This window comes from Chenopodium quinoa, unplaced genomic scaffold (assembly GCF_001683475.1).
Source record: "Chenopodium quinoa cultivar QQ74 unplaced genomic scaffold, ASM168347v1, whole genome shotgun sequence".
Classification (NCBI taxonomy): domain Eukaryota; kingdom Viridiplantae; phylum Streptophyta; class Magnoliopsida; order Caryophyllales; family Amaranthaceae; genus Chenopodium; species Chenopodium quinoa.
In genome coordinates, this window is record NW_018745105.1 from 1,107,191 (window position 1) to 1,116,923 (window position 9,733).

The following is a 9,733-nucleotide window of genomic DNA, read 5'->3' on the forward strand; positions in this document are numbered from 1 at the left end:
TTGGGCCTTCTTGTTTACTCTTGGACCTTTGTTGTTTGTCTTATGTTTTGTGGCTCCATTACCTAGTCTATCATAGTAGCTTATAAATGGACTTCTTTAGCAATTAAGTCTTAACTACCAAACTAAATTCCTTTAACTCGATCTTGGACTTAAAATACTCGGCCATAAAATACGAGCCATCTCTAATATTTTTATAGTGGCTCAATAAGCTCGGTAATTATCATAATTCTACAAATTTCTACAAAATAATATCAACTCTAGAAAACGTATATAAGTAATAAAAATAACTCTGTAGAGCTCAAATAAGCTCAAATATGATCATGGGACGGGGAATAAAAATATGTATAAAATAGACTCATTAGTCCCTCCTTCCACAGACTTAATCTCCACTTTGAAAAGGTCAAGCGTTAGAATTTGATCCCAGCCTTCATCAGGCACATGCGGGAGGATTGCCTTTTTAGCCTAGAAGATATGGACCCTGATTCCAAGAATTGAATTTATTGTTCCGGAAGGTGTAAGGAGAAGAGACGATATAGAACTTATTCCTCCTATCTTTCCATTTAGACTCTTTTCCAAGAGTCATCATGAATCCCTTGTTGCATGTTATAGTATACCAACCGAGAGCGGATGACTTGGGAGCTTTGCTTAAATAATGCATGGAGGTAAACGCCTCAAAGCCACGTTCAAACCCTTACAACCTACAGGTGGCCACATACCCCAATATGTCCACCCAAGAGTTGGGGGATAGTTGCCACACCCCAAGCGATACCTATCCAAGATCCTTTCAACTGTAGGATCTAAAGGGAACCTCGGGCTTGCATGTATGGCTGCCTCATAGGATCCGAAGCCTGAGTCCCCATAACTCTAGCTAGGCGTCCAAACGACTGTGTACTTCATAGTCGGCCCCCATGACGTAGGTGGACCGGAAGTCTTCCAAATTCTTCCGCATGTTCCTTTCCGTAGCTGCGGAGATATGGGTGAAGTAGGGTGTGAACTTTTCTTGTAAGGAGGAGGATGTCTCGATCTTCTTGACCCCTTTTTGTAGAGGAGGTCTCTCCCTCAGAGCTGATTGGGGGTCTTGACCCCTAGATTCCTCATTCGTCTCAGACGACCTCTCTTCAGCATTCAAGCCGTCTAAGGAAGCGTTTGTCTAGGATAATCCTTGCTCAGAGTCGAACGCACTATCATTAGAGCTCTCCTCTAATTCGTCTAGGATAGAGTCACCCGGTGTTTTGGGGTGCAGGGTGGATGGTCATAGACTTTGTTTAGGGGCACCCTAATTGGACCATCATCCTCCTCATCACCAGACGTCAAGGCTGTCCTTTTAGTTCTAGCTATAGTACCTGCACAGACACAAAGACAGTCGGATTTGGGGAGGTGTGGAGAAAGAGGCAGGTGGCACCCCTAATCCTAGAATCAGTCGTCCGAGGTGACCGGCTGACAGCTATCCTAGGCCATGCCGTGTGTGTTTGTGAAACATTTATGTAAATCAGGCGGAAAACAAAATGTAAAGAGAGAAAAAGAACAAATGGTTACCTTATGTGAAGGTAATGTTGAATACTTGTTGGGCCGGTTGTAGCAGACAGAATGAAAGTGCAGGGAATATTTCAAGCATCCCACACTTTAGCCCCACTGTGATTATACACTTAAGTATGGTTGTATCTAAAGGGAAGGAAGTTAGAGCAAAAGAGTTGCTAACAAGTTTTAGGAACTTGTAAATCGTTCACAAGGTGAAGGTTACAACCCTTCACGATCCATGAGATCGCTAACTCCATAGTGGTCCGAAACCCTGACTGGATATTCGGGGATGAAGGTACAAATATAACCTAATAGTGATTGAACCTGCCCTAAATAGGTCTCTAATGTATTCTTCTCATATTCATGTGTGCATTATGACTAACATACAATCAATATATTAAATCCTAAACCCTGTTTAATCTATGTTGGTTGAATATGAATACACAAACAAATCTATTATTGTTGATCACTTGAATTAAAATCATATTAACTTAAATAATTATTGATTATCTTTTTAAGAATGATTTCAAGTACAAATTCCCTTTAAACCTGCAAGAGAGGGCGTGATCAAGCAATAACAACAATATATCAAGCAACATAAAATTATTGATACAACAAATCATCATCATCAAAATATCCTCAATAAAGCATAATGATATAAGCAAGATCCTAGTCATGATACTAACAAGATTAATAACAAATCGTAGCATATCACTAAACAATTAAAATCAAATCTTTAATCCTAACATGCTACAAAAATGATAGAAGAAATAGGAAACAACCTAAGCATGATACTAGAAAGCAATAAATAACATTCTAACATTATACTTGGAATCAAAATAATCTAAGCATGCTTTCTACGAAATATAAAAATAAAACAACTTACTTTGTTGCTTCATATCTCTTTCTATCAAAACAATACACACGTTAGTAACTTCAAGGAAAAAATTAAATCAAACAATTAATTTGAAGAATTGAAATAAGGATTTGGGACCAAACCCTTAGAAATTATAAAACTTTCACGTCTTGGGCTGTAAGGAATGTTTCAAGCATTACCCCAAACATGAACCCCACTGCGATCATACACTTAAGCATGGTGGCATCCACAGGGAAAGAAGATAGAGCAAAAAAGTCGCCAACAAGTTTTAGGAACTTGTAAACCATTCACAGGGTGAAGGTTACACCCCTTAACGATCCAAGAGATCGCTAACTCCAATAGGTCTGGAACCAAGACTGGAAGTTCGGGGATGAAGGTACAAATCCAATCTAAAAGAGAAAGAACCCGTCCTAATAATAGGCCTCTACTTTATTCTTCTCGTATTCATGTGCGCTTTCTGACTAACATGCAATCATTTGGTTAACCCTAAACCTATTTAATCTATGTTGGTTGAATATTAATGCACAAATAAATCTATTATTGGCGATCACATGAATTATAATCAAATTAAACCTAATAAATATTATTAATTATCTTATTAAGCGTGGTTACAAGTACAAATTCCCTTTAGATATGCATACAAGGCGTGATCAAGCAATAACAATAAATATCATCAAGCAACATAATAATCATCATAATAATTAAAATAACAATCATAATTAAAATAATAATCATAACAATAATTATAACAATTATAATCATAAATCATAAAAATAATCATAATCACGTTAAAGCATAATAATAGCAAGATCCTAGGCATGATACTAACAAGATTAATAACAAACCCTAGCATGTCACTAAACATATAAAAATTAAAGCTTTAGCCCTAACATGATACTAACATGATATTAAAAAGAAAATAGGAAGCATCACAGAAATCAAAATTGATGTAAGGAACTTATTTTTACCCTAAACATTATACTAAGAAAAGCATTCTATCATAATACAAGGATCAAAATAACAACCTAAACATGATTTCTACATCATAATATCAATTGAACAATTAAAGAAATTACTTGGATGTCTCGTACCTCTTTCTAAAAACAAAATACACACATTAGTATTTCAAGGAAAATATAAAAGCAAACAATTAAATTAAATAATTGAATAGGGATTTGAGACCAAACCCTCAGAAATATCAAACCTTTCACGTCTAGGGCGAAGTCATCTTGGAACTTGGCTAGGTGTGTCTAGTGCTAATGTATGAGAAATTGAGTTTGTAAAAGGTTATGCTAGAAAGAGGGAGAGAGAGAATAAGCTTTAGCTTAGAGAGAGAGAAGAGAATTAGAGAATTCTGGTTAAAAACGGAGGTCTAAAAACGCTATTTATAATGAAATAGTCCGGAATTGATAAAAAGAATCAGAGTTCGAAAAGGAATAAAACACGCCTCTGTCGCCAACAACAGCATCTGTCGCCGCGCGACAGGGTTTGTCGTCAGGTGACAGGGTCTATCGCTAGGTGACAACCTAATGTTTGGCACTGCAGAAGGTTTTTCCACGCGTTTTCTATTTTTTGATAAAATCAAAATCGTAAAAGTCCGTACGAAGGGTAAAATTGTAATTTCACATAACACTTCTTTTATTCCAAATAAAACTCATAAAACATAATTATCAATCCTAATCCTATTAGGATTCAAAAGAACCTTCTAGAAAATTCTAGAAGACTATAATCAATCCTAATTGCATTAGGAATGATAATTCATAATAGGCCCTCCCTAGATCATTGGGCCGCATATAAGAACCAAATCGGGCCTAGTTTAGTAATTTGGGCATAACTTCCTCATTATTTATCGGAATTGGGCTTATAATATATCGTTGGGAAGCTCTTTTCGAGCCCAATCCAACTACACTATTATTGGACCCATATCATAGACCAAAATAAAATGGAATTCACGTTATTCATAAATAGGATAAGAAAAGAAATATTTTCAAAAACAGAAAGAAGAGATATTTTAATAAAAACATCCTCATCATTAGACTTTTCACACTTTTTCCTCGTTCGATAATCAAATGACATGAAAGGTATTCATCACTGGGTTTGGTTTTGGGGAGACACATTTGGGTGTCTACAAGGGCGAAGGAAACTTCGAGCTTGGTTATATGTGTTTAAGTGTCGTGAAGGAGGAATATTGCATTTGATAAGGCACGGCTTAGAAAGAGGGAAAAAGAATAAGCATCTATCTTGAAGAGAGAAGAGAATAAAATTAGATGATTGTTGATGATCGTTGGTGATTGAAAACGGGGAAAAACGAACCTATTTATAGAGAAAAAAGACCGTAAACGATTAAAAAAGAGTTAGAATTCAAATTGGAATAGATTCCTTTTGATGCGGCAAGATAAGGACTATTGCGGCGCGATAAAAACAATTTTTTTTGTTGTTTTTGTTTTTATCATAACTTTTGATCCAGAAGTCCAAAAAAGGCATATAATATGTCGTTGGAAAGATCTTGAAGTATACTTTCCAAACCAATTAGAATAAGATTAAATTATTTTTAGAATAAAAGATATGGTCGAAATAGTGGGATGGTATAAGTTTTGGATAGAGTTTTGTATCTCTTTCATATCTTTTTTATTATAACTTAAAATTAATATTATAATATATAATTGGAAAGATAATTTAAAGATCTATCCAACTATATAAGATTTGTATAAAAAATTTTAGGCACGAAAATAATATCTGAATGTCTTTGAGCATCTTTAAATTTGAATAGAATTAGGACTTAAAAAAGGAAAGTTTTATTCAATTTAAAATTCTTTGATCTTTATCTTTCAAAAAAGGATAACTAAGATCTTTTAGAAATTATGGAAGCTTCATATGAATCCTAATTGGTTCAGGAATGGGATTAAACCCTTGGACCCTCCACATGATCATTGGGCCGTAGGTAAAATCCGGTTTAAGCTTAGTTTAGTATTTAGGCCATAACTTCCTCATTATTCATCGGAATTGGAATATATTGTTGGAAAGATCTTTTCAAGCCCCATCCAACTACACAATTATTGGACCAATATTATGGACACAACCAAACAGGACTTGATGTTTTTCATAAACAGGGTACGAAAAGAAAGATTTTCAAAAGCAGAAAGAAGTATTTTTTTAAAAAAATAAAGGAATTCACGAGACTCTTTCACATTTTAATTTGTTCGATAATCAATGACGTGAAAGATATTAATCACTGGGTTTGGCTTTTGGGGAGACACAATCAGGTGTCTACGGAAAGCAAACGACAAATGACAAATTCTCTTAGAAAAGTCAAAGATTCTCTTAGATTCTCTTAAAGTTTTTCGTGAACATGTGAAAAATGAGGGGCAAAGTTATATTTATAGAGGGTAAATTTCCGGGCAATCCCGTAGTTTTCCTAGATGGGTGAACAGTAAAACTGATACCCTAATGCATGAGTGATAAATGTCTTAGATGCCCCGTGGCACGCCATGTCACATTTGTAAGGGGCAAATGTTTTGGGTAAAATTACCTAAGACGCGTGGCCCTATCAGAAGGTGACATGTGTCAGCCCATGAAAGGCCCAAATGGATCAATTACGTCATGACACGTGTCTCTCCAAACAATTGGGAGAAAAGGTTGTCTTCCTAGCTCAAATCCCAAGAAAGCCGTAATACGGCGCAACCCACCAAACTTAGGTAAGAATGACTTAAGAAAGGGAACTTTTTCCAATGACCCTATAAGTAGGGAGATTTCCCCCAATTTTAGGACAAGTTCATTTATTATAACATACCTACATTTTCTTACATCAAAGAAAACACCTGATCTCGAAATCTGAGAAGATCTCATTTTTACCTTTTCCACACCTTTTCATCTTCTACGACCAATACTAACTTGATCATCTAAGGCGGAGCTCCTAACAACCAGAGTCTTTATGTTTTTTATGGTACAGACCGCGTCAGACTAGTCTTGGTGATTTAACTCTCCTGAGTGACCAGAAAACACCCAAAACAATTCTCACATTTTATGTTGAGTTAGGTTGAAGAGATAAAAGAAAAAGAAAAAACACCTTTTTCAATCACCCTTACTATCACCATCTCCTTAAGCTATAGGAAACATCTTCAAGCTTCAACACCCATCACTCACAACATGTGACCACCCTTACCCAAGGATAAACTAGTTTTTGCCTGTGCCCACGTGAATCTTAATGCATATCATTTACAAATCATATTTAAGTGGCTTAACCTTTTGATGTAAAATTTTCAAACATTTGATATCATTGATTTATGTAGGAATATTATCAATAATGAAAATACACTGTATACCAAAAAAAAAAAAAAAAAAAACCTATTGTATAGCTCAGACATTACATCGGGTTACTAATTTAATAAAACCTTGTGATTAGTATATTTTTCATTTTTTGTTTTCAAAACTATGTGTACAATATGTGGAGTATAGCTAAATTGAAAACTTTCCTCTCTTTCCTTTATGCTCTCTTAAAAAAAAACCCTAGCCTCTATTGTTTATTTTTGAAGGGTTTTCATCAATTTTATTAGTTAAAATCCCCAACCTTTGTTTCCTTGTATATTTTAAGGTTTATAATTATGATTTATCCCTTGAAAAGGGGTTTTTGATCTCATTAAAAAGATAAAGTTTTTTTCGATCTTCTTCAAAAGACTAGGTTTTTTTATCTCCTTCGAAAGAAGGGTTTTTTCTCCTCTTTTCAAGGAGGAATTTCTTTAAGTTAAATTCCAGGATAATATATGTGATGGATTGCGGTGAAATTGTTTCGTTGGTAAAAAATTATGTGGGTTTGCAAAGGTTATCAATGTTTTGAATACAATCAACGAATTGAAATCATCCTCACGACTACATGGAATCATTAAATTGTCTTTCCATCAAGGTTGTATTTTCTAGCGCTATAAGCGGGAAATGTTCCACATTGTAAGATCTGTTTGACGATCGTAGTTTCTATGAAGGAAATTTTTATTCGATTCAAATTATGTATTTGTTAAATTTGATTATCGTTGTAGATATCGTCTGACTTTTTGAATGAATATTTATATATTTTATATATAAATATTAATGGCGGAAATTTTATCAATATATATATATATATATATATATATATATATATATATGCTAATGGTTTTTATTGTTTTAATTAAATCTTAATTAAACCTTAATATTAGCAATTATATACGTTTATTTTGATGTTCATAATATGATTGATGTTTGACTTAAACAATAAATTAATTTTCTTTCTTATAAGAGATTGGGTGTTTGAATATTTTTATCCTTATATTTTTAGGAAAATTCTATACGTAGCTCTCTAGGGTATATATTAAGAGATAAAATGGTAAAAAATAATGAATATGTAACATTAATTAAAATGACGTACGCGTGATTTTGTCATGCATTCCTAAATTAGTACCAAATAATTAAAGAAAGGTTTTTATTGCTTATTCATAGCCCTATAGCATTACCTATATTTTTATATGGAGTAATGTTGGTTGATTGGGTGACGTGACATAATGATTATGGTTGATTGAGTGGTGATGTGGCGTAATGAGAGGTTTAGTAGGTGATGTGGCGTGATTAAAAGGGTTTTAGGTGACACATAGACGCTCTTAGGAACACCTTTTAATAGTATATATTTGGTGTATTTATTGTACATCTACGTATAAAATGATATTTATATTGTATCGATCTATTGTTTCTGAGTTAATTATTGTTTTATAGTTATATTTGTAAAGTAAAAATACATTTCTATCTTTCAAAGGCCCTTTTTGATTGAAAAAGAAAATACAGGAAAGGGTTTTAATCATGTACCCATGTTTAATTGAAGAATGAAATGGAGGATTTAAAGGAAAGGAAAGGAAGTGGAAGGAAAATTCCTTTACAAATTTTTAGCTTTCCTTTCCTCCCAAAATTGGAGGAATTCGACTGGAAAGGGAAAAATATAAGTTATACGTATGAATTTCGTTCTATTCCCTTCCTTTCCTTTGATTGACCGAAACGTATTGGGAAATAAAAACACCTTCCTTTCCCTTATTTTCCCTTCTCTTCCCTTCCTTTCTCTTTCTTTATTAATATTGAACCAAATAAAGCTTAAAAGTTGATAGTAGCTTTAAGATTTACAAACATGGCAATAGAGCTGTCATCTATCTTAAAATGAGACTAAGAAAAGAAATTAAAAGCACAACTAAAAAAAAAATATCCTGAATTACACCATTCAAGTTAGAGAATTAGATTGCGGCCTTAGATTGTCATCGATTGATTAGAATATGACAATCAGATTCAAGTGTGACATTCTTGAATCCATACTTCTTCGCAAGCTTGACTACCATCACAATAATATTTGCTTTTGCAAAATCTAAAGGCCACCATGCTCTCACTCTTCTTAAGGCTGCCAAAACAAGACGTCACCCCTATTGGTTCGAGCAACAATACCTTAACCTACCCACCTTTCCTCCACTAAGCTTGTTGTAGGTGGCGTATGAAGTGCATCTACTTCAACATACTTGAATATGATTCACAATCTAGGATGTTGAAATTTACTATAATAACAATAGGAACAAAGGATGATGTAGGGTATAGCCAACAATTTTTTTTAAAATTAAAGAGACGAGACTTATATTACATAGGGGTGATTAAGTAACATCCTTGAAAAGAAGGGTTCAGTCAAGATTAAGCTGTAATATTAATTCTACATTAATATTACTGATCGGAAGCGGCCTCCGATCACTTGATCCTACTGAATATATTAGTTTTCTAATAATTCTGAACCCACTATCAAAATAATACACTTATTTGAAGGACACCATTCCTTTCAATCTCCCACTTGTCCTTCTGGACAAGTGAGCTTTCAGTGTATGGCCCCTTTCCTATGTCTCTTCATGAACTATAAGGTAAGATTATTTATCATCCCTGTTACGTCCAGAAGTGTTTCTCGAAATCCGAGTTTGACTGTCAATAAGCAGATGATTTCTAAAATCCATCTGAGCACGACCATGCATTTACACAGTCTCGCTATTCGAGAGGCCTTGTAAACAACAAGACATGCTCCCTATTGTTAGTAGGGGGACATTCCCAGTCTTGTAATGTAGCTTCTCTTACTAAGAGGACCTAGCCACCTGAGTGATGCCGTTATAATCCCCTATTACGGCAGACGTTTGACAATCATCAAAGCGGACTAGTACTGAAACAAGAAAGCTCACAATACTCATGGTCAAGGAAAAAAGGTTCCGATAGCAATAATTATGACGATTTTTAATCTCTTAAAGTATTCTCATAGGTTAATCCAGTATGGTTCTAAACCAATACCTGTGCAATGATTCA